Consider the following 27235-nt stretch of genomic DNA (forward strand, 5'->3'; position numbering starts at 1 on the left):
CCATTTTCTCGTTAAATCAATCATAAACACTACAAAGTGTATGTAATATTTGGGGTCAATGATAAATACCCCGCCGAACTTTCATTTGTGACAAATACCCCCCCCTTTGGACTTCTGTTGTTTAACTTTGAAAAGGATTTTTGTGCAGATGTTTAAATTTTTTGAATCCTCGAATTATATTTTCTAATTTATTGATTTAAAGTCCTCTCGATAGTTCCAATGGATCTTTGCGGGTTTCTGGTTGCTCCAATATCCAGATGAAATGGTAGAGGGTTTTTTTTTGATCGATATGGATTTATTGTTTTGTTTGGTTTTTATTGATTTATTTGAGAAATTAGTGGATATATATATATATATATATATATATATATATATATATATATATTGTATTTTAAGATGAAGAGAAACATTTATGATAGAGAAGTGAATCGAGAATATTAAGAAGCTGGTTTTATATAGAGAAAATGGAGGCATATTTGGTTAATTAGAGTTTCAGAGAAAAGTGCGAGGAAAAGAAAATAAGAAAAATTTAGAGAGGCATTTTGGTAATTTTATGCATCCCTGTTATTTGTCTTTAGTGGGCAGGGATATTTGTCTTTGTTGCAAATGAAAGTTTGGGGAGTATTCGTCACTGATCCCATAATATAGTTTACCTTTTTTTTTTGTATATTTGATAATCGGGCATTTGAGGAACTCCTCTATAGTCTATACTGATAGGCTAGTTAGGATGCCATATGAGATATGCAAGAAAATTAAGGTGTAACGATAAAAGGTAGAAAATGCATTTTTTTGGGGAAATTTCTTAAACCACCCCTATGTTTTAAGAAAAGCATTTTTACATCTTTATTATGGACAAAATCTCTCAAGTTTTGTGATAATTGACTAACTCTGCCCCTATTATTGTAAGCACTCTGTTACATTCTTATGCCTGACTGTTGTAATTTTTACAAAACCCAATTTGCCTTTTATTTATAAACAGAAACAAAAGCCCTTCAACCCACCTTTAACTAACAATTCGTCCCTTCCAATCTCCCCCCAACCAGTTGTTGCACTACTCGGAAGTAGTTAACTCAACAAGGAATAACTATGAGCTCCATTCCTGCATTTACGAGACTTTTCAAAACTTACATTGCCACTTATAAAACATGTTCATTCCTTTTTTTGTTTGAATCGAATAAGATTTTTGGCTATGACAAGTCTTGAACTTTGTTAAAATGTCAATTTTGACCCTATATAATGAAAAGGGCCATTTTTTACGATGGGCTTATAAAAAGGCCTCTTGTAGGCATAAACAAACTGTCTGAAATGGTATTGACAGATTCATTAGACAATGTGTATGGCACTAAAGTATGAAAAAGGCCACTTTCGACCCTAAAGTTTGAAAATGGGCTACTTTAAATAAAATTAATCAAGTAAATTACTTTAAGGTCTAATTAAATGACTCTAAATTCTAAAGTATAATTAAGTTAATTACATACATTAAAAAAGTAAATAAATTAAGCGATTAAATTATTTAAGGAAATGAAGTTAATTAATTAAATTTAATAAACAAAGCTTATGATCTAAATAAGTAAATCAATCCAATTAAGCAAGGTTTTACTAACTAAACCAAAACGGAACTACTTTAGTCATCGATTTTTAGATCAGCGGTTCAATTGTTTTGTCCAAATGGATCAAGCCATGACGTTTTGAAAAAAAAAATAATAATAAAATAAAAATGAGCCGAAAACCATTTACCAAGGCTCAAAGTATCGATACATATCGGCTCGTATCAGCCGATAGGTATCGTGCCAATAGCTTCCCGATTCGCCCCTACAGTATCGGGTCAAACCATTGTTCAGAGGGTAGCCAGGGCTTAAACCAACCCCTCTAAACCGGTTTTGGAAAACAATAAATAAAGCATAAAAAAGTACCGATGTATTGGCCTGTGTCGATACTTTGAATCTTGCCATTTATTGTATTGAAAGTTTAGCAATTCAATCATTTGGGTCAACAGTTTGTTGACCAAGTAAAAAATTTTGAGCGGTCAAACTGTTCGACCTAAGATTGGTCAATTGTCTAGTTCCATTTTAATGCCTAGGTGGTTGAACCATTCGACCTAGGATCCGATCAATTGCTCAGTTCCATTTTATACTTGGCTAAAAAATTTTCAAAAAAAAGACACGGTTAACAAACTGCTATCCTGGATAATTGAATTGCTAAATTGTTCAATTTACTAAATGGTTTTTTAGTCATTTTTTTTTTAAAAGGTCATGAGTTGATCCATTTGGATTGGACAATCGAATTGTAGATATAGAAACTAGTGATGAAAGTGATTTCGTTTTGGGTTGGTTTTTAAATTTAAATTTACCTTACCTAATTGGCTTAATTTACTTATTTAGATTGATAAGCTTTGTTTATTTAATTTAATTTATTAACTTTATATTCTTCATTAATTTAATTTTTTGATTAAATTGCTTAGTTTACTTAATTATCTCGATTAGTGTAATTAATTTAATTTAATTAATTAAATAAGTTAAATACTTTAGGGCCATTTAGTGGGACCTTGCAGTAATTTACTTAATTAACTTTATTAAAGGGGATTTTGGCGCTAAGCCTCTAACAACCCCTGAACTTTTCGAAGAGTCTACTTTCGCCCTTTTATAATTCAAGGGGCCAATTTAGACCTCAAACTTCACAAAAAAGGTCAACCGTAGGCAGAAATAGATGACGTTTGTAATGACGTCATATGTATAGATCGAGATTGATTAAAATAATGAAAAATGGTGACATGGCATGCCCATTCACTATCTAACATCTTCGGTGGGCCCCACCCTCGGTCATTTTCAACCCTAAACTTTTCTTGCAAAATTTTCGATTGTCTTCTACTCCAGTACGATCGTCTCCTTCAATAACCTTCTTCTTCTTCTTCTTCTTCTTCTTCTCTATTCTCCTTCGTCTCCTTCATTCATATCCTTTGTTTGTCTGTCAGGTGTCAACATCACCTTTAATTCTCCCATTCTCTTTCATTCACATTCTCCCTTAGGCAGAAATAGATGACATTTGTAACGACATCGGCTGTGCCATCTTAGATCGATTAAAATAATAAAAAATGCTGCATGGCATGCCCATTCAGCATTTGACATCTTTGGTGGGTCCCACTTTTGACCATTTGTGTGTACATGTCACCCCTTTCAAAATTTTGACCCTAAAGTTTTCTTGCAAATTTTTTGATCTTCTACTACTCTAGTCCGATTGTTTGCTCCAATCACCTTCTTTTTCTCCTTCATTCTCCTTCGCCTCCTTCGTCTCTCCCTTAAGTGCCAACATCACCTCTCTCATTCTCCCATTGTCCCATTCTCCTTCCTTCACATTCTCCCTTATCTCCCTTAAGTGCCAACATCCTCCATCTCTCCCTCAAGCACTACATCCTTCCTCTTCCAACATTATTTCCTATTCTCCTTCCATCTATCACTGGCCAGCAAAAAAAAGACTCAAGAATAGAAAGAGGTATGTATGAATGTAAATATGAAGGGTTTGATTGTGAAGTTGATGTGTTTGTTTCTTCGTTAATCACTTACTATTTCTTTATTTTGTTTATTTATCATTGAATAGGAATCAATATTGACGTGGATGTATCTATGGAGTTGAGATGGTTAAATGGAGGAAGATTTGAGCACACCAATGGCCAATTGTTGTATGTTGGGGGTAAGGTGAAGCTTATCGAAAAGATAGATGTAGATAATATATCCTACTAGACATTGTTAATCATGGTAGAAGATTGTGGATATTCGAAGGATAAGGTGAGTAAAGTTTTCTATAAGGTGCCAAATTTGAGTAATAGTGATGGGTTGAGGGGAGTGATTAATGATTCAACTACATTTTTGTTGTTGAATTATGCATTCGAGGTTGGGAATCTTGACATGTATGTGGAACACACTGTGTCAAGCCTAGCATATAATGCAGTAAGGTGCATTGCAAAAGAATTATGTCTGTGTATGTGTGTGGGGGGGGGTGGGGGGGGGGTGGCGGGGGGAAGACTCATTAGACCCAAAAGAGATCATGCTGGTTGTGGATTTGAATGAACATGCATGGGAGTTTGAATATTCTAGGGGTAATGGTGGCCATCATAATGTTGGTGACATTAGGTTGATTGATGATGTAATTTTTAAAATTCTGTTAGGTGATATAGAGGATATATATGGTTGTGTCACACAAGCCAACCCCTTGGGGGGGGGGGGGGAGATAGGGTTCCCACTGATGGAGGGAGTGGAGAGGAAAACTCCGATAATTAAGGAAGCATGAATTTGACAATCTGCACCTATTTAAGGTGAGGAGGGAGGGAGAGGGAGGAGGGAACCAATAATTGGGTTTTATCGAGTATGGTTCTGATGATGATGGAAGCTACCATACAATTAGTGATGGGTTAGACAATGAAGATGAAGCAAATCACTTTAGGAGGAAGTGGAAGAGTTGTTCTGTGTATGACCCTACCACTCACTTTGAGTTGGGAATGATTTTCCTCAATAGCAAGCAATGCAAGGGGGCAATTATAAAGCATGTTATAAGGACCCATAGGGACATTAAATTTAAGAAGTGTGAGTCCCAAAGGATTAGGGCTATGTGCAAGGATGAAAGTTGCTTATGAACATTTTATACTGTAATTGATAAGAGCATACATAGTTTTGAACTGAAAACATATGTGCTAGAGCAAAAGTTTTAGTAGAGATTCAAAAATTAAAAAATTGATAAGAACATACATAGAGAAGATGCAGTTTTCAACTCAAAAGTTGGATAAGAAGGATCTCCAAGCTGGTACTAAGGAACACTTGTTCTGTGATATTACTTGATCATAGTACGGGAGAGCAAAGTAGAGGGTTAAGGATCACTTTGCAAGTGACCTTAGTCAGGAGTACAAGTTAGTGTATGATTATGCTATAGAGTTATTGAGGTCTTATCTTGGCAGCTTAGTGTATGTAAATGTTCTTAGAGAGAATGTGGGTGAGAAACCTATCTTCAAGAAGTCTTATGTTTGTTTTGGTGCATGCAAGAAGGGGTTTTTGGTAGGTTGTAGGCTAGTGATTGGGTTGGATGGGTGTTTCTTGAAGGGACCTAGTCATGGTGTGCTGATCTTTTCTATTATTGGAAGGGATGCAAACCAATAGCATGGGTAGTTGTGGAAAGTGAGAGCACTAGCAATTGGAAATGGTTCCTTGCTTATCCGATGAATGATCTTGGTATCACAGAGGTAACCGGTGCTGGTTATACTATTATATTTGACCAACAAAAGTATAAAATTGACCTCTCTATCATATAGTGATATGCATGTTGGATTAATAAGACTAACTTTATGTTATGATTGTGATTTTTTTAGGGACTGGTGAGGGCGATTGCAAATCTACTACATCATGTAGAGCATAGCAAGTGTGCAAGGCATGCCTTTGCAAAATAGAGGAGGAAATACAAGGATGGGGAGTTCTAGATACAGTTTTGGATGTGTGCTAAGGCCACTGCAACTGATGACTTTGAGATTGAGGTGGAGAATCTGAGGATGTTAAAGCCTAGTATTAAAGAAGATTTATTGAAAGTAGATCTAGTGGGTTGGTTAAAGACATATGTTCAGACATCATCGAAGTGTGATTGTGTTGATAGCATGTCTGAGACATTCAATGGAGGCATCATTGAGTTTAGATATAAGACAATTATTATAATGCTGGAGGGTATCAAAGTGAAGATATTGTCAATGATAATGGTGAGAAAAAGCTTTGCCTCCAACTTCAAAGGAGGGTTTGAGCACAAGATATGGGAAAGGATTAAGGAATATAATGAAGAGATTGCTTGAACTAGATTGGTTTGGAATGGGGACCTTCAAGATATAGTGAAGCAGACCTATACCTTCAAGAGGTGGGACTTGATTAGCATACCTCATCCTCATGCCATATGTTTCATTTTATATAGAAATGAAAAGATAGGGGATTATGTGGCACATTGGTATAGTAAGGATGCTTTCATGAAGACATTTTAGTATGCCATGTAGTTTGTGACAGGGATGAAGTTTTGGCCTAAGTCCATTGTCGAAGCACCTGAGCCATCAGCACCTAGCAAGAAGAGAGGAAGGCCATAGAAAAAAAGGTTTTCTAAGGAATGAAGACTCTTTAAGGTACAAGGCTTGGTAGGAGAGGTATGATAATGACATGCCACTATTGCTATAAACATGAACATAATCGAAGAACAGGGGTTAGGGTCAGGTTTAGGACTTGGCAGGGGTTAGGGTCAAGGGTAGGGCAGGTTCTAGTTTAAGTTGTGTTAAGGTCAGGGTCAGGGGTAGGGTGGGTTGTGGTTTAAGTTGGCTTAGGGTCAAGTTCATGGGTAGGATGGGTTTAGGTCTAAGCAGGGGTTAGGGATCAGGGGTAGGGTGGGTTCTAGTTCAAGTTGGGTTAGGGTGGGTTTTGGTTTAAGTTGGGCCAGGGTTTAGGTTCAGGGATAGGATGTGTTTAGCTCTAGGTAGGGGTCAAGGTCAAGTTCACATCCAGGTATGGGTTAGGGTCACTGGTAGAGTGGGTTGTGGTTTAAGTTGGGTCGGGGTTAGTTTCTAGGGTAGGTTAGGTTCAGGTCCAAGCAGGGGTTAGGGTCAATAGTTAGGGTTAGTCAATGGACTATGGGCTAGGTTATGCTGGGGCCGGCCTATGAGCAAGTAGCCAGCCTCAACCCTTTAACTGGACTAGGGCTGGTTGCCTACACATAGGCAAACCTACCTTAGTGTTTGGAATAGGGAGTCAGGGTTGGGGGAATGTGGTTGGGATAGGGTTATTGTCAAGGTTGGGTTCAGGGTTAATTAATGGACTATGGGTTGGTTTAGGTTGGGGTTGGACTGTGAGCAAGTAGGCAGTCTTAGTCCATTAACTAGACTAGGGCAGGTTGCCTATACACAGGCCAATAGGGTTGGGGGGAACGAGGTTAGGTTAGGGTTAGGGTTTGGGTCAGAGTGAAGGTTGCGGTTGGGTAGGATACTTTAGGCCAGGTTGGGCTAGGGCTGCGGGTTGGGACTAGGTTAGGTTGGGCTAGCTTGTGAGCAGGTAGCCAGCCTCAGTCCATTGGTTGGATTTGGGTTGGCTACTTGTACACAGGCTAACAAGGTTGGGGGAAATGTGATTAGGTTAGGGTCAGGTTTTGGGCTAAGTCAAGGTTGGGTTTGGGGTCGGAGACTATAGGCTGGGGCTGGCCAATGAGAAAATAACTATCCTCAGTCCATTCACTGGACTGTAGCTGTCTACCTACACACAAGCATGCAGGGTTGGGGGAATGGGTTTGGGTTAGGGTCAGAGCCAAGGTTTGTGTTGGGGTTGGAGATTGTAGGCTGGGGTTTGGGGTTTAGGCTAGGTTAGGCTGGAATGGCCTATAAGTAGGCAGCTAGTCTCAATTCAGTGGTTGTACTGGGGTTGGCTGCATGCACACATGCCAACAGGGTTGGGGGGAATGGGATTGGGTCAGGGTCAGGATTTGGGAGAGTCAAGGTTGGGGTTGGTGACTGTAGGCTAGGGTTGGCCTATGGGCAGGCAACAAACCTCAATCCATTAATTGGAATGGGGAGTCTTTCTGTACACATGCCAATAGGGTTGAGGGGAATGGGTTGGATTGGGTTAGGAACAGGGTTTGGGTCAGAGTCAAGGTCTAGGTTGGGGTTGGAGACTATAGGCTAAGTTAGTCTTGGGCTAGGGCTAGGGGTTGGGTCTAGGTTAGGCTGGGTTGGCCTGTGAGCAGGCATCTAGCCCCATTCCATTAACTAGATTGGGTTGTCTGCTTGCACATAGACCATTGGGGTTGGGGTAATGGGATTGGGTTAGGGTCAGGGTTTTGGTTAGAGTTAAGGTTGGGGTTGGGGTTAAAGACTGTAGGCTGGGGCTAGCCTGTTACTAAGCAACTAGCTTCATTCCATTAACTAGTCTAGGGTTGTCTGCTTGCACACAGGTCAAGAGGGTTGGAGATTGTAGGCTGCATTGGGGCTGCTTGCCTACCTGCATGCAGGCTAGCAATGTTGGGGAATGTGATTGGGTTAGGATTAGATTCAAGGTTGGGGTTGGAAATTGTAGGCTGGGTGAGGTTGGGGTTAAAGTTGAGGCTAGTTTAGGCTGGGCTGGTCTATGAGCGGGAACATAAACTTTGTCCATTGGCTGGACTGGGGCTGGCTATCTGCACATAGGCCAGTCCACCCTGTGGTTTGGGATTGGGTTAGGGTTGGGGGAATGGGGTTTGGTTTAGGTTTACTACCAAGTCAATTTGGGGTCAATGTGAGAGATTGTGGTTGGGGTTGGTGTAGTGTTAGAGTGGGTGTAAATGTTTTATACATTGCACTAATATCCCTAATTTTTTTTCTGAAATATATAGGCCCAAGTAGGAGATGGTTCTAGGATAGCGATAGAACTTGAGGTACCTGCAATTGAGGTACCTAGGGCTAATGTACAAGAAGCCCAACCTTCATTTGCTACTGCTATTGATGCCCATCCCCTGGTGAGAAGAGTGAAGAAAATGAATGAGGGAGACTCTTCTTGTACACCTCCCAAATCATCTCAAAAGGCAAAGAATGGAGGGAATGGGGTTTTTACCAATATTAAATCCTAGTTATGCATATTAAATATAAGCATCTTAATTTTATATTAATTGATATTGTTTGACTCACTTTTTGGCATCATAAGGTCATTATTCATTGTTTTACTTCATTATTACAGCCTGGTAGAGACAGTAGCAAATTGTTAGTAGTTCTAAGGAATGATGGACAAAGCAATAATTGAATTTCATTAGCTAGATGATATGTGGGAGTCCATTGGATATGGGAGATTTATGCATTTTACTTGACCAAAAAGCTTTCTTTTTTTTTTTTCCTTTTGTTAATGAATGAAATATTGCATACTATGGACTCAATTTAAGTGTATTTTGCCTTATTTTTTGAAACAATGTATTTTGAGTAGTGTTTAGTTGTTTGCAAATTAATTGAGTACAATCATTAGGTTCCTTGTCATTGCACACCTATTTGAAATCAAAAGTATTCATTCACATTGCACACTATGCATATGAGGCAACTTCATCTTTCATTACCATGCATCAACCAAATGCCATTCACTATTACAGCTCATTCACTATTAAAACACAAAAGCATATTTTGCTTATATGAAACCTATCATATCCATCATGTAATGGCAACACACCTAATCAGACCAAATATAAAAGAACCAAGCCAAAACATGTTTGATAGAATCATGCCTTCTTGTACATGCTACTTCCTTCATAGCTATCAATTCCCCCTTAACTCTTTCAGCTCTTTAACAATACAACCATTTGACACTCGTCTAGCATGACTACCCTCCAGACCTTTACATGAACATTCTCTTCAGTTCTTCAACTGGCATTATCAACGACCTTTCCCTTCCAAGAAGTTCCCTAATCACCTCAATTGCCCTTTTTGGAAACTTTTCTATGTCATGCCACCTAAAGAAATCATACCCATTTTCCTATAAACAAAGCACTTCTTTAGAGGAAAAATCAACAAAAAAAAAAAAACCTTAATTACACATTACCTTGTCTTTTGGACAACCATAGAACCTCCTACCAAGATTGTCCTCTATCCAAGGTACCATTGTTGGAGCTTTCAGGTCATAGTGACAAAATATAGGTTGCCCTTTGTTGTCAAAGCTCCGAGACTAGTGGCTTGAGTTTTATATTGATGAATCTTCCATTTTTGCAACTATGGTGTTGAATGGCAATGGAGAAGTGGGCAAAGTTGAAGGTAGAAGAAAACGATAGAAGTTAGAGAAAAACTATGAGAGTACTTGATCTATATGTCGATTGTTGTCAAAGATGAAGAAGATGAAGGGTTGTCTCCATTCTTATTTTCCTCTAAAATTGATCTTAATTTGAAAGAGGTGATGTGTAATCGCAAATGGTTGAGAGTGGGACTCACTTGAGATGTCAAATGTTGAATGGGCATGCTATGTCACAAATATTCATTATTTTAATTGATCCGAAACGACATAGATTATGTCATTACAAACGTCATCTGTTTCTTCCTACGATTGGCCTTTTTTTAAGTCGGAGGTCTAAATTGGCCCCTCGGATTATAAAAGGGCGAAAGTGGCCTTTTTGGAAAGGTTAGGGTTTTCAGAGCCAAAAGTCTTCTATTAAAGTGGCCCATATTTTCAAACTTTAGGGTCAAAAATGGCCTTTTCTAAAATTTAGCAATGCCATATAACATTGTCTAATGCTTCTATCAATGTTGTTTCAAATGCCATCTAATTTTGCCTACAAATGGCCTTTTTTTTAATCAAATTTAGGGTAGAAAATGACCATTTTATTCTCTAGGGTCGAAATTGGCCTTTTCACAAAGTTTAGGGGTTGTCAAAGCTAAAAATCTGAATCGAATATGTTTTTTTTAATAATATAGTATCACACCTTATTTACAAGGATTCCAATCATAATGTTTTCCTAGGAGAGGATCAATACTGCACTGCTGATGAAAAAAGCAAATATGTGTCTTACATTGTCATAGATGGGGTGGTGCTTTGGCTCGTGGTAGATGAACCTGCGTGGGGAAGTATAAGATGAGTTGGACATTGGGTGAGGAACATTTGCGAAGGTGAAATGTGCTTTCAATGTGGAAATGGAAGAGAACTTTAACATTAAGGGCCGGTTTGTTTTTTGGATTTTGAGAGGGGGGAAAATTGGTCAATGGGATTTTGGTTCCCATTGACCAAGATGCCCATGTTCTTTTTTCGGGTTTATGTGGGGTCCATGGAAATTTTATTTTCCCTGGATTTCACTTATCCAAGTAATTGATAACAATTTCCTCAATGGATAAGTAATTTTTCCACTTGAATTGGGATCTATTCCTCAATGAGCGTGCCTCACATTGACCTCATAGCCACATCTCATCCTCTATTAGGAACATCTCCCCATGAATAATAAATATAAGCATGGGAATGTTCTCGATGTGTGGCCAGGACATGCTGTGAGGTTGGTGTGAGGCATGCTGTGTGTGGAGCAGATCCGAATTCTTCCCACTTGGGGGGAAAATTACCAACACTTGGATGGAATAAAATTTACCCCTTTTAATAATAACATTTTAAGACAAACAATCATTGTGTTATTTACCTGAGAAATAAAAGAACTTTGATAAATGCACTCACCTGAGTAAGTAACTTCCCAAAAAACAAATGGAACCTAAGATTCTTGACAACGATGCATGTAACTGATGAAATTTTGGTTGATGATACAACCCCGTTAGACAGACAAAAAGGTAGATTCAATTGGGCATAATCTTTGGAAGCTTTTGAAATGGCTGAGAATAGTGCTATATTAGCAAAAAAGGAAAAAAATTGCTTCATTGATTCTTCTTGGATTATGATTTAAGTATGCAATTCCTATTCGTTGTTTTTATAATTGATGCTGTTTTCTTTTTCTTACTTTTCCTACCATTGGACAGTTAGAATTTATTAAAAAAAATGATTGGGACTGCTTAAGAATAGATTTTAATAGATATAAATCATGCTATTGCAAATATTTTGGATCGATTTGTTATTGGCATACTGCCAAAGGCGTGGTATGTATTTGAAAATTTGAAGAATAATGAAGTGTAAAATGGATATTTCAATATTTCATGAATGTTTAACTAGAATGTCAATTGTCTGAGAACTTAAGAATACTTTAAGAGATTTCACAAATTAGGAAGTTTTAATTATTTCCTAAATTTAGGAGTAATTTAAGACATTGGTAAAATCTATGATGGTACCAAATGAGCTGACTAATCAAAGCAGCTCCATGAATTTTCCTAAAGTTTTCTGCTATCATGTTAGTCAAACCCTAAGAAATTTCTCATTTGTTTAATAAACATTTTGTATTATATTTATCTTGAAAAACATTTATTTAGTGTTATTTGACAGATAGGTATCACTAGGTTTGCACATAAGCTGAATAATAATAAGGGAAACAATATGGTGTTTCCCCCAATGTGTGGCTCTCACACAAATAGATAAAACATTTATTTAATAAATAATCTTACCAAATAGCTTTTCGGAATTAACACATATGTGATGATGAACTGCCACCATTTCTATAAAAAAATGACCACGGAACCAAACACAGACAAACCCAACAAATATTTAACTAATTGATCTAAAATCCAAACTGGTGGATAGAACTGCCAATCTCCCTGTCGAGAAGCCAAATTTAGCAGCAACACGAGTTGTTTCATTACCCCCACATCTTAAGACAAAAAGAAACTTTATATGTAAACCATCAAAGGAGTGAAACAAGTCTTGGACCAAAAACAATGAATCTATAAACCACCCGAAAACATTTTCTGCAGGACCAGAGATCAGTTGCAACCAAAACATCTACTTCTCAAGATGAGCTTGAAAACCCCACTTCCTTTTGCCAACAAGATGCCTTCCATCGCTGCTATTACTTAAGATGACAACGCCAACACTACATTAATATGGTGGAAAGATGGATTCTGTATAGGGCTGTATTAATACCGATCGGATTTAGTAAAATATAAATCTGATTCGATTATTGAAAATTTGCATCTGAATCCAATCTGATTATTAATTTGATATAGATTTTGAATTCAATTCAATTATATAAGCAAACCATTTCATTGCGAAATAATCACATCAGACGTTAGATAAGCCTGGGGAGTTTAGGATATCATTGACAAACCCAATTATGGCTATACATTTAATGATTTAAACATCAAAATCTCACATAAATCATGTGTATAATTTTTTATTCTTTTTTGGTATGATCGCATAATCAAGGGTGGTTTGATTCTGCACCTCCTATTTAGAATCTTTGACCCAAACAAAAACCTCCTTATAGTTAAAAAAAAAAGTACAAATACCTCACATTAGCTTTTCAATATCAGGGCTCTTGAAGGCAAACGGATTTTCTATCCACTCTCTACCTGCTGTGAATCGCAACCACACATCTCTATTATGAATTGAGAGATGTGTAGCTGCAATTCACGGCCGATAGAGGGTGCCTGGGAAAAGTATGTAGGAAATCTGGGTTCTGTTGAAGGTACCATAATACCTTTATTATTGTACAATTTAAAATTCTTACCTTACCCTCCATTACTTTATTTTGCTTGACAGCTTTCACACCTCAGCAATCTTCTTTTTGGGGCATTTTAGTAAATGTAGTTTGTTAGGATAAATATGGTATTTTAAAAAATAATGCATTACATCATCATTTTCTGTCTGAAAATCTAACAAAAAAGGAAGTATTTGCAGCATCTTTTACAACTATAGAATTGTGAGAAAACTCAGGAGAGGTTTTCATAAGTTCTAAAGATGGCTTCAGTTTTAGACTTCCACAAGGACCAAAGAAACAAAGATTATTTTCCTCAAATTTTAATTATCTTCTCTACTACTTTTGCTCTCATGGAACCCCTAGTGGGTTTGGACTGACTCGATCTACAGTTGACCAGACTTGACTCTGCTAGCTCACAGGTTAAAGAAAACATGATTTACATCCTCTTCCTCCTCACCTAACTCAGCCAATCCAGTAGGCCGATTTAACTGATAACTTACTATTTGGGCTTGGGCCCAAATATATTGTTCCTCTCTAAGTTGATGAGACAATGGTGTAGCCTTAAATTTCCTGGGCCACTTGGGTGGGAACAAGTTGTTCAATATCCTGAAACTTTCACTCCATTAGAGGACTGTTAATAAAATTTACAACTTTTATGTTATTATTTGCTGCTATCTACCCTTGATATTGGTTTCTCTCACTAAATCCTCCTTTATTGATAACAAGTTGTTCAATTCCTTTTCTGTTTGATCTCAAAAGAAATTGAAGTCTTTAAATATTCTCTTATTCATGAATACCAAATTGGAACGATACAGAGAAGACCGCAAAGATTACACACATGATCAAGAAATGGTCCAGTTAAGAGTTTTTAACCCAATTTATCTAAATTAACTTGATCATTGTACTTTTTCCTTCTTATCCCTAAGCCACCCAATTCCATTGGTTTGCAAACCAAGTTCTACTTCACCAATGGGATCTACTTGCCGGGTTCAGCTTATTAGTTTTGCACAATTTCTGGTTAAATTATGGGCAATTAAATCATTTCTTACTATTCCACCTAACTCCTTTTCAGTATGCCCTTCTAGCCCCTTCAATTTGAAACAGATCCATACGGGTGTTGTAAATAGGGGTGTCAATTGGACTGGATTTGGTCCAATCTGATCTGGTCCAAATGTGAGTTCATTATAAATGAACTAGGTCCAATCCAATCCTATGAATATTTTGGACCTTTTTGGATTGGTCCAATTCAATGTCTGGACCATCTAATCTATTCAAATTTGTTTTAATTTAGATTAATTCTAATCCAAACCTGGTCCATTGACACCTATATTCTTATTTTCTATCAATGGACCATATATTGATTCAATTCAACCCAACCCAATATAAATTCATTATCGATGGACCAGGTCCAATCCAATCTAATAAATACTTTGGACTGGTCCAATTCAATGTCTTATTGGTCTGTCCAATCCGTCCAAATTGATTTTGGTTTGGATGAGATCAAATCCAAAACCGATCCATTGACATTCTTAATTGTAAATGACCCTTTTTATGCATGTGATGAAATCACATCAGTCTTCTTTTTTTTTCTCATTTATGACCCTATTTAAGTATTTATCACTGTCCAGGCATATGCACTTCTGCCACTGAACATACTGTTTATTTTTTGATTGCTCAATACTATGCTAAATGCAACACATTGATCTTATAATTCGGAAAAGTACGGACAGGCCCACCACAGAATTCTGATGTTATTGATGGCAGACATTTCCATTGCAGACCTACAACATTTCAAAATGTCAATTACTCACATTCTATATACCAATGCCCGCCTGTGAATTGGCATCAATTTCAAGCTGGCACCTACCCCAACTGTAGGTTGGGCCTATGAATCTGATGCTGGGCTGAACCGTCATTCTCCCTTTATCATTTTGTCTGTTGATTTTGTGAAACGGGTCCCATGCATTTATATGATTGACATCCTTCACACAGAAAGTTGTATACACCTAATTGGACCAAGGGCTTCATCTAAATCACATGGTACATGAATTAATCTCATGACTTATGTTCTCTACGTGTATGTGGTATCAGGCCCAAGTTTTTATGTGCAAGCCTGGCCTAGGCTGCACTAAGCCTATAAAATTCTAAATTGGGCTTGGGCCCAACACTTCAAGCCTGGCCTGGCACACAATATAATATAATATAATATCTCTTAAATATACAATAGTTTATATTATATTTATCATATTATGCATCATATAAATAAATTATATATTTTACATGTTATATATATATAACCGATATCTTTTATTTTATAGTAAATATTTATTATTTTATATAAAATATAAAACCTTTTAAAGCATAAATATTCATGAGTTGACACATATCAATACATATGAATCAAAACATGTGCTGAGTCAACTCAAGTATGAGAGTTATCCTCTTAGGCAAGAGATTTTATAGATGAAGGCATGGCCTTCCATGTTCTATATTGCTCAAGAATGGGAATGAAGACCTTGCTTTGACAAATGAGCTAAGCTAAACCAAGTTTAGGAATTAGATGAGGCCCATTCTTTTATTTTTTTGTGGAATAGGCCCAAAACCTACTTAACTAGTTTGGGCTTGTAAAATGTTTTCTGAATGTATTATTATTATTATTATTATTATTATTATTATTATTATTATTATTATTTAAATTAAAAATTTTCTAATAATTAATCTTTTCATTAGGCCCGGAAAACCCATAAGTCTGGCTTGGGCCCTTTTCTCATGGGTGCTCAACCCGGCCCAAGATCACCCCTATGGGAATAAGTAGCCTTACAATATAACTGTATATGCAGGATACATGGAAATATCTTATTCTCTAATCCAGATCTATTCAATAAAAACCTATACTATATTCTAAAATGCAGTTGTCCACATCAGTTAAAAAAACTAAATATGATATCTTTTTAATCTCACCCACAACCAATTCAGTTAAAAAACTAAGATGGGCATTTCTTTTAACACCAAACTGTGCATCGCATTGGTCTCTTCTAGTATAAAACCAAAGAACACTATGTGTGGCTTCAAATGAATGCATTGGATAGTGTGGCATGGATCATAACCAAGCGATCCACACCGAAAATGAGTGGAAATTGGGACACAAAACCGTTCTCATAAACACTTGAATCGATAGTCAGAACTCCCCTGAACGTCTTTACCGGTTTACCCCGTCACTCACCTAGCACTACAATGTCTTTCAAAGTTTGAGGAGTTTCATCATTCTCAGCTTCAGTCAGTGCAAGGCCCATTTGAATACCATTCGAACAGTCTTTACAGCCTTTCATTGGGAAATGTGAATAACTCTGTACCTATCTACTTTATTTCATGGGGAGATATTCCCAATGCAAGGCCATAAAGGCTGTTTGAACCGACCTTGCACTGACTGAAGTCGAGTTCTCTGCAATTACTCTCGTTTTGTCATTGAAACCTCTAAAATGGCATCAACAGTCTTGGCTCATGACGAGCTGAGGGGCGCCAGTGAAAAAACCAATAACCAATAAGACATATTGAATTGGTCCAATCCAGACTTAATGGTCCAAAGTATTTATTTGGACCGGATTGAACCTGGTCTATATGTAATGGATTTATATTGGATTAGGTTAGATTGAATCAATACCTATTCCATTGATAGAAGATAAGGTAAAAGTTGGAATGGACCCTGTTTGGATTTGAACAAATCTAAATTAAAATCAATTTGAACAAATTGAACAGTCCAAACATTGAATTGGACTGGTACAAAATAGTCTAAAGTATTCATCGGATTGAATTGGGTCTACTCCAATTGTAATGGACTCAATTGGACCGGGTTGGATTGGACCAAACCCGATCCAATTGACACCCCTAGGCACACCCAATTCTGGGTTGTGAAAATGAAGCCCCAATTGTGGTAGGGATTCTTTTCAGAAAGAACGTTCATCCCAGGTGCCAAAAATACTAAAACGATAATTACATATCAGAAACATGGATCTAAAATCTAAATATTTATTCATTTCCCTTGTGCTAAAATCGAAGTAAGCATTCATCTCTTTCCTTTTTTTTTTTTTTTGAACAATTTAAAAGCCAAGCTTAACATGTGGAAAGCTTCTGTCTTATCCATGGCTGGCAAACAAACCCTTATTCAATTTGTTCTTCAAGTGGCTCTACTTCATTATATAAATGTGATTAAATTTCCAAAAAACGACTATAAATGAAATGGAATGGTAAAGATCAAAAGAAACTTCTGGTGAAATACATAAATATGATTAAAGCCCTACAAGATGGTTCTTTAGTTCCCTAGAAGTACCAAATCTGGATAGATAGAATCTTTATTGTCAAAAGTTTATTTTGGATTCTGTGACTAGAGATGAAATTAAGGCTGCCCATGTTTTTGTCCAGAAGACTAAGGTGATGTTTGGAACTGTCAGCATGCTGTTGTTGCCACATAGGCATTTTTTCAATGCCATGTCAACATGTTGTTACTAAAAACAGTAGTAAAAATGGACAAACACTGAAAAGGGCCTTTTCTCATACCACATCTTTCCTAATTTTTAAGGCTGGTATGAGAAAACGTATTTCGAAAAAACAACTAACCAAACAGCAGACGTTTTCCTGAAAAACAAATTTCTGATATGGTGCTGATGTGGCATCATTTTCTGAAAAAACAGCATTATCCACGAGACTGAGACCACATGCCGGCTTGTTGAATGTCAGCATTTTACAATCAACTCTTTAGTACGCAGTGCCTATAGAACCGACCACCCAACCGATATCTTATTGAGCCCTCTGACGTCGGATCACATTCCTGATGCCGATAGCCACCAGTTTCCAATTTTATCACACACCAATCTGATTGTTAGGGTTGGATTCGAGCCAAGCCAAGCCGAGCGAAATAGTATTCAAACTCGGCTTGCCAAGTAGTACGAGGCTCAAGTTCGAGTTCGATTTGAGAAAAATGTTTTATAAATATATATATATATATATATATATATATATATATATATATATATATATATATATATATATATATAAGATTTTTATTTGAGATTTAAAAAATTAAGAATTATAATAATTAGTTATTATTATATATATAAATAAAAAATATTATATATATAATATTTTTATTATATACAATTTATTATTATTATTATTATTATTATTATTATTATGTAGCTATTCAAGCTCGGCTCGTGAGGCTCACGAGCCAAACTTTATTAGGCTCGAGCTCGACTCGATTAATAAACGAGCCTATAAGTTGGGCTCAAGCTCAGCTCAAAGCTCGGTTGAAACCGAGCCGATCCAAACTTTTCATGAGCTGACCTCAAATAGCTTGTGAAGTGCTTGGATAGTGGCCACCCCTAGTGATTGTGCCAACATTTAACCCCTTTGTTTAATTATTTTGTGCTATTATTTAGATGCCAATGTTTTATTGGTAGGTCTTATTCTAGAGCCACGAAACCGATGGTCCAGTATCATTGCCACCGTTTTTTTTTTTTTTTTTTTTTTTTTTTGTGAGAGCTCCTCCATTAGGCTCCGTTCGATGTTGGGATACAATGTTTTGGGATGAGAAAAGAGTGAGACACGGGATCCCACTAAAATTAAGGGCGGAGCTAGGGCGACTCAAAGGAGCCATGGCCCCCCTATGGTCCCAAAATCCGCACATTTAATACATTTTTCTATGTAATTTTCCTCCCTCACATCACTTCTCACCCAATGGTTGCCCCCCCCCCCCCCATAAAAAATTTCTGGTTCCGCCCCTGACTAAAATAGTGTGACCCTGTTAAGAAAGGAAAAAGGTGAGATGCATTTAAGAAAAGTTATCGGGCTTTGTTAAACTAGGAACTCGAGAATCTCTTCTCCTTTCATCCCAACATACCAACAGTCATTTCTGATGGCTTCTCCTGTGATCTCGAGCAAAGGTAGACTAGATCTGTAATCCTCTTGCAATGGCAAGCCATTTCACTATTTTTTTTTTTTTTTGTTTTATTATTTGATGCATAAGAAGATTTCCCCCATTGTTGTGGCAGTATCTACAATGACAGAACCTCCTATCATCTTCTTCACTAGTTTTGGCAAGGAGAAACTCCATTCTCCTTGTGAAGCCGAGACTTGCCTTTTTTTTTTCTTTTTCTTGTGTTCTTATTCTAACCTAACGATGAAAATCCTCATTTCGTTGCATTATTCTCTCCAAATCTTGAATGTATTTGTTTATTTGAGTTCATTTACCATTGGAACCAATGTTTTCAACTCGTCATTGACCCAGCCAGTCGAACCGTTTGAACCATCACTTGGCTAGAATTCTGGGTCTGGTTCAGTCAAGACCTATCAAATGGTCAAAAACCGTTGATTCGTTCAACCTGGTGACCAGGTCATGGGTTGCACACTGAATACATGCAAATTTTTGGAAGCCATAACTTTGCAGTCCGATGTTCGATTAGGGTGATTTTTTGTTTATTTTGGGTAACTTTTCAAGATCTATATGTCCCAAGTTTTCGTACCCCGCTATTTTCACGAAACAAACCTTTTTTTTACTCAAATTGCAATTTTTAATATTTTTTATAAATAAAATTTTAAAAACATATATTAAATATAAAATAATGCATATAACATATCTAAAGCATATTTATACACTATTTATTATAAATAATGTATTTGCAAAGAAACTAGATCAAAATGAATTTTCCTGTAGTGTATTCAGTTTCTGATTCAAAATATCAACCAGTTATGAGTATCATGTATAGAAGTTTTCTCAGAAACACATAAGTTAAAAAGGTGAATCTTGATAGCAAGAGGCTTCCCACCTTTCTAGTTTGCTAATTACATGTAAAGTTGGATTGGCGCATATAACGAGGGGCTCAGTCTAATTGAAACCTTAACCCCAAACCAAAGCTTAGCTCAAGCTCAGTTGAGATTTAGTTCAACTCTAATGATTTTCCCACAAAACAAAAATGAGAAAAGTACTTTTTCGACTATTTTCCTTTGCATAACCAAACTAGAAAGAGTTATTCGAACAGGCTTTGCTGACTGAAGCTGAACTCTTCTTTATTAGATAAAAACAGAAAGAAAGAAAGAAAGAAACATGAATACGCCAGGACCACCTGATGCTCTCATTCGCACATCCAACTGAATTTGGTGATAGCAACCCCCACCTCAAGATGTCGGATCCATAACGTTGATTTCTGGGAATTGACAGCAATGGTTTTCAAACAATGTTGATATGGACAGCAATATTTTATTTTTTTTGGTCCGTTTCACCCCTCAATCATTTGTTGGTAAATACTGTTGATTTGATCAACAATTTGATGATCGGTTCAGTTGAACCATTGATTCATTCAAGTCCCTCAGTGGGTTGCAGGTTAGATATTAATTTTATAATTTTATTTAATATAATAAATATAATATTAGAGATGTATCTAACTTTTCTTACATTTTTTAAATATAATATTAAAATTGCAAATTCATATTTGAGTGAAAGCTTCACCATGTGGCCAAATTGCAAATCATGATCACTAATTTATAGTGAAAACAAACCTTGGGTTCTTCCATTAATTAGTCACAACTTTAGGTTTCCATCATAACTTCAAATCTTATATATATATACGAAAGGGATAGTCTCCCTTTTGGCCAAATGGCAGTAATTTAATTACTGTCATTATCAATTATAAATAACAGTAATTATGATTAATTACTATAATTTAATAATTATTGATTATTATAATAATTTAATTAGTGATTATAATTAATAATTACTGTTATTATAAATATTTTAATAAATAGATATTTATTTTAATTTTACTTTAAATTATAATTATAAATACTGTTAATAAATTTAGTAATTATTGTTATGTTAAAAAATAATTAAAAATGTTATTAAAAGTATTGTTATTGATTATTTAATAAAATATTATAATTATTGATAAATACTGTTAATTTAATTTAATTTTGGTAATTATTAATTTAACGAATATTGTTAATAAATCCTATTAATAAATTTAATAATTATTGTTATATAAAAAATAACTAAATAATATTATTAAAACTATCATTACAGGTTATTTAATAAAATATTATAATTACTTACTATTATTGATAAATGTTGTTAATAACGTTCTGACAACCGACAGTTTGACCACCATCCGATTCGAACGGATGGCCCATTCTAACAACAAAAATTACAAGCAAAAAATTACGGAACCGTTTTGGCCATTGGTTTTCGGGTAGACGGTTCAATCGTTCAATTCGAATAGATGGTCCATTCTAACAACAAAAATTATAGGCAAAAAATTGAGTGTGTGAGGTCCATTAAGTAGTATCATACGTGTTATGTCATTCGAGCGTGTGACTCATATGACCCAAAAACGGAACCGTTCTGGCCACTGGTTTTTGGATCAACGATTCGACCATTTGGTTTGAACGGATGGCCCGTTCTGACAACAAAAAATTACAAGAAAAAAATTATGGAACCGTTTTGGCCATCGGTTTTCAAGTCGACAATTCGATCATCCGATTCAAATGGACGACCCATTCAGACAACAAAAATTATAGGCAAAAAATAGTGTGTGAGGTCCATTAAGCAGTACCATATGTGTTATCTCATTTGATCGTGTGACTCATATAACCTAAAAACGGAACCATTCTGGCCACCGGTTTTTGGGTCGATAATTTGACTGTTCGATTCAAACGAATGGCCCATTTTGACAACAAAAATAAAAAAAAATAAAAAAAAAACAACCAAAAACCATTGAAGGGGTCAACGGGTTGACGGTTCGACCGCCCAAGTCAATGGGTCATTGACCAATCGAGATTAGGATAAAATAGAACCAGTTGCCTAGATGGTTCCCAATTAAACAAATAAAAAATGAACAGCCCGTTCTGATAATAAAAATTACAAGCAAAAAATTGAGTGTGTGAGGTCCATTAAGCAATACCATACGTGTTATGTCATTTGAGCGTGTGACTCATACAATCTGAAAATGGAACCGTTCTGGCCACCGGTTTTTGGGTCGATGGTTCGACTGTTGGATTCGAACGGATGGCTCGTTCTGACAACAAAAATAAAAAAAAAACAACCAAAAACCATTGCACGGGTCAACGATTCGATGGCCCGGGTTAATGGGTCATTGACCGATTCAACGATTTTTGGGCAAGGACTGAGATTAGGATAAAACGGAACCGGTTGCCAGGATGGTTCCCAATTAAAAAAATAAAAAAAATAGCGAAAAACCATTGAATGGGTCAACGGGTCGATGGTTCGACCACTCAGGTCAATGGGTCATTGATAGATTCAACAGTTTTTTGTCAATGACCGAGATTGGAGTAAAACAGAACCGGTTCCTGGATGGTTCCCAAGATGAAATGTCCATCTGTTCGGGTCAACGATGGTTCGAAAACCATGTCTTTTATGCTTTTGGATTGTCATTATTCAAAGGTTTCTTCTACTGCGGGCTTTATTTGAGTGTGTGTGGTATATTCCTTTTTTTATTTTTTGCTTTTGTTTTTTTTTTAGTTTTTATTTTTTTTGTGTTTGGTCTTCTTCTTTAAGATCCTCCAAAACGTTTTATGGTTTACCACTATTTTATTTCTTCCCTTTTGTTTTTTCTTTGGGTTTTCTTGTGCAATTTTTTTTTTTCTTACAAGACGATCTGCTTTGTCTCTTTCTTTGGTTGCATGTATGTTTAGCTCCATCTCAAAGTGGAACTTTAGACTCGATTTTTTTGTTTTTTTCCTTGGTTTTTCTAGTTTGATGGACTTATTGCCATTTTTTTTATGTGTTTAAGGTCACTTTGGATTTATCTTTCAAGTTTTGGAATCCCTTGAAATGTCCACCCTTCCCATGACTACGACTACAAAGTTATTTGATCTAATAATTGACACCTAGGAAAAATGACCCGGAAACAAAACCGTTCTGGCCACCGGTTCCAGGTCAACGGTTTGACCGTCCAGTTCGAACGGATGGCCCATTCTGACAACAAAAATAAAAAAAATAAAAAATAATAATTAAAAATAAAGAACGACCAAAAACCGTTGAATGGGTCGACGGGTCGGCGGTTAAACTACCAGGGTCAATGGGTCATTGATTGATCAAACGATTTTTGGCAAGGGACCAGGTTTGGGGTAAAACGGAACCAGTTGCCTGGATGGTTCTCGGGCTGAATGGTCCTACCGTCCGGGTCAACTAGGAGTTCTTGGTGTGAAACAAAGGACAACTATGAAGTAGAACTTAGAAGTATCACTATATGATCGTGTTCTTTTATATGAGATACTTTGCTGAAGCAATATTTAAAAAACAAGCACATGATGATCTCTTTTAAGTCTTTATATGAGTTTCAAGACTTAAGTACTTATAATTGCAAGTTTTTTATTAAGAAATCATTGTCTTTTTTAATGTAGCAAATAGCAATGTTACAATTCCATTCCAGCCCCTACGAAGCAGGGCCCCTCCGCTAGTTCTTATTTATTATAAATGGGTTCAATTATGATATCGAAAAGAGAGAATACTAAAAAATACCATAACCAATCAACCAGTATCGGTTGAATTGTCAATGGGCATGAACCCAAATCCTAATTGGCTTTGGCATGGATCAGGCTCAACCTGACCTTGAACTCAACCCATCTAGAGGTGTATATTTTGGGGGTCAGCCCAGCTGCATAGCCCATGGCCTGAGTCCATGTGGGCCTGTGCCATGCCGTTGGCTGTACTAGTTCATGGGCCAAGCCTTGGGTTAGGTCGGGTCATAGATCGAGCCAAATCATGTTTTTTTCTTAATTTTTGATAAAATAATGAAAATTTTAACATTATTTAAAAATATATATACAAAAAATTTAAAAAGATCTTAAAATTTTATTTTATATGAATTTTGATGTATACAATTGTTTATATATGCAATAATAAAATGAAATAATCTAATAAAATTGAAAATAAAAGTATATATATATATATATTAATATATCATATAATTATTATATATGATATATATAATATAATATATATACATATTATATGTTATATACAAAATATATAAATATATATGGGTCGTGCCATGGGCTGGGCCAGGTTGGGCTGCAGGTTGTGCCATGGGTGGCACGACCTACTCGGTCATGCCATGCCATGCTGGCCCATGGACCTGAAATCCCAGGCCCGACACAGCCCATACGATCGTGCTATGCCTGGCATGACCAACAACCCATCGTGCTGAGCCATGGGCGGCACGATTCGATTTATACCTCTAAACCCATATCAGTAGTGGAAGATATTTCTAACTAATTTGTTCCATTAATGATAGGCCCATGGGACATGGGCTAACTTAGGGGTGTTCATTCCATCAGTACGGTTCGATTTTAATTCAGTTAGTTAAAAAATATATATTTTTTTGGCATGACCAACAACCCATCGTGCTGAGCCATGGGCGGCACGATTCGATTTATACCTCTAAACCCATATCAGTAGTGGAAGATATTTCTAACTAATTTGTTCCATTAATGATAGGCCCATGGGACATGGGCTAACTTAGGGGTGTTCATTCCATCAGTACGGTTCGATTTTAATTCAGTTAGTTAAAAAATATATATTTTTTATATTTATATTAATAATTACATATTATTAAATTATATTAATGTTAATATTAATACTAATATTTATAATTAAAATATAAATACATGTATTTATTTTGATTAATGGTTTCCGATTCAGTAAAAATTTATTCTCAAACCAAACCAAAAACTGATATTTCTAAATTCATAAAACCGAACCAAATAAAAAATTGAAAGCAACCAAACCGAATTGACTTATCTTGCACCCATTAACTTATCTAGTTTTGGTTAATTACGGACTCATTTTGATTTCTTTATTCATTTACATATTGAAGATAACTAGGGCTGCACTTAGGCCGGGCAAGGAGGAGAATTTGTAAAAATTTGAATGAACCGGCGGCCCACTGTAAATTCTGCAACTTGAGTACACAATGATGAGAAGTAAAAAGAAGGTAACCCATTATGAAATTTGGACATTTCAACTGGAATTCTTATAACAAAGTAATTGATGTAGCGCGATCCAGTCATTCCTAATTGGCACTCACGTGGCTCCTGGAAGATACATGAGATGAAGAAGAAGAAGAATTCCCGGGGGCTTGTCCGGCGGGAATACTCCGATGCTTAAGTTAGTACTCTGTAGGAGAAGCAAGGAGAAGACGAAAGCTAAGAGTACAGATAGCGCATTCTCACTATACTCGAGAGATTAGAAGTCTCAAGAAGAAGTTTCTCTTCTGCCCCAAGGACTTTTTAATGGGGCATTCATGTCAAGTCGGGCATAACCGCCACTGGGCTCCTGCCACAGCTGTTACCTGCTAGGGCTACGCAGGTGGCCGTTGTGGCATACTTCTCGCCTGAGTGAGTGACACGTCTCCAAGGTGGAAGGCACGCCTTTGCCTGCTGAGAGACGTGGACGCAGACTATCAAAAGGATAGGGACTGCGCCGTCAATAAGGGACGTGGCACAGTCCAATCGGTACGGCCTGTCAGATAGAAGCTTCCTGAGGAGCGCTCATGCGGCTCATTCGCGAGCTACTTTGTAGCGAGCTCGGAACACTTCAGGATTACCCTTAATAGAATTGGTCTTTGGGATGACTTGTCTGCTTGGGAGCTCGGGCGACCTAGTTCTGCTAGCTCGCGAGCTAAAGTTGCCTCAGAGTATCCCTTTAAAGGTGGCTCGAGGAACCCAGAGCTCACATTGTGGCGAGCTCCTCCTTTTGTGAGCTACAATGTAGCGAGCTACTTTATGGATCCATCACTTGGTAGCACTAGGCTGCAATGCTGAGCTGCCGCTCTTGCTGAATCAGTGTCCACGTGTCACCATTTCATAGGTCAGGTCAAATTGTCCTTCATCAATTGCCCCCCACTCCTTGAGCTGAGAGCATTGCCTTAGCGCGAGGAGTTCATGGACTGAAATTCAAACTTGATTGACTACTCACGTTAAATGCATTCGCGGGAATCAAGAGATTTTTTGACTTCCCTGACTTTTTGAATTTCGAAAACGTACTGAAGTGGCTCTTAACTCCAAACGTCGTGCAGCCGTCATTACCTTAATCGTGGAAGACGTGACACCAATCACCTTCAGTTTTCATAAGACATGCAGTTAGTGCGCCTGCGAGCCGTTGGATCTGCTTTGATCTAGGCCGTCGATTTGGAGGGGTGGAGACTATAAATAGGAGGGCCCTCTGGGCCTCATTTTCTCTCACGCCATCTTGCTGTCTTCGGATTCTGAGGTTGCGCATTCATCTAGTCTTCCCGAGCTCCTCAGTTTACATCGTTTTGTCTCTTCTAGTGAGTCCAAAGCGCTGTCAACCATGTCAGGGTACCCATACCGCACCTACCACCGGGGTGATAACCAGGATGACAACGCTCCCTCGAGCTCGGGGGAGCCTAGGAGCAGGTCCCGGAGGCTCGGGAGGCCTCCAGTGATGTAGTATCTACTTCTCGGGGGAGGGAGCCTGACACTTTTGGCCCTTCCTCCATGACAGTGGAGAGACTCAGGTCTCTAATTCGCTACTTTCGCCTCCCTGGGGACCGGGCCTACAGCTTCCCTACTGGCAACTTCCCTTGGGAGCATGGTCCCAATGACATAGTAATCTTCTAGGAATAGCTCGAGGCTGGCCTGCGTCTCCCCTTGCACCCCTTGATAGTGGAGGTGCTAAATCATTTTAATGTCACCATCGATCAGCTTCACCCCAACGCCATTCGGAAAATGGTTGGGACTATATCTTTGTGTCATGAGTATTGTCTTCCCTTGAACCTTGACATTTTTGCCTCTATTCTTTGTATAAAAAATGCTGCTCCTGGGATTCCACCAGAGAGGCGCTTTTACTACCTCTCTCCCCGCCACGGCTATAAGCTCTTGTACGAGCTACCGAATAAGATTCCCGCCTGGAAGCGGGATTACTTTGTGGTCTGTAACCCCGAGGGGTGGCCCTTCCCAACTTCTTGGAGGGGTGCCATCCAGGACCCCAGGGCCGAGCTGGAGCCCGAAACTCAGAAAATGATGTTGTCTTGGGCATCAGTAGGCTTCCTCTGTTCGGACTACTTGGCCGAGGAGAAGCTCATGTAGGCTGGCCTGAGCCCGGGTAGGTTGTCCTTTTAGGTCGCATGGTTTTTGTCACGACATT

General features: G+C 37.4%; 1 long non-coding RNA gene across 1 annotated transcript; it reads right to left on the minus strand.

Moving 5' to 3' along the window:
- Window positions 1-9048: 9048 nt before the first annotated feature.
- LOC148843679 (uncharacterized) lies at window positions 9049-9782 on the minus strand. Its single transcript, XR_016103674.1, has 2 exons — window positions 9552-9782; window positions 9049-9485 (listed from the first exon to the last, which is right to left on the minus strand). It is a non-coding gene; the product is annotated as an uncharacterized LOC148843679 (long non-coding RNA).
- Window positions 9783-27235: the final 17453 nt, after the last annotated feature.

Source organism: Nelumbo lutea, chromosome 8 (genome assembly GCF_056320005.1).
Source record: "Nelumbo lutea isolate HS-2025 chromosome 8, American lotus-T2T, whole genome shotgun sequence".
NCBI lineage: Eukaryota > Viridiplantae > Streptophyta > Magnoliopsida > Proteales > Nelumbonaceae > Nelumbo > Nelumbo lutea.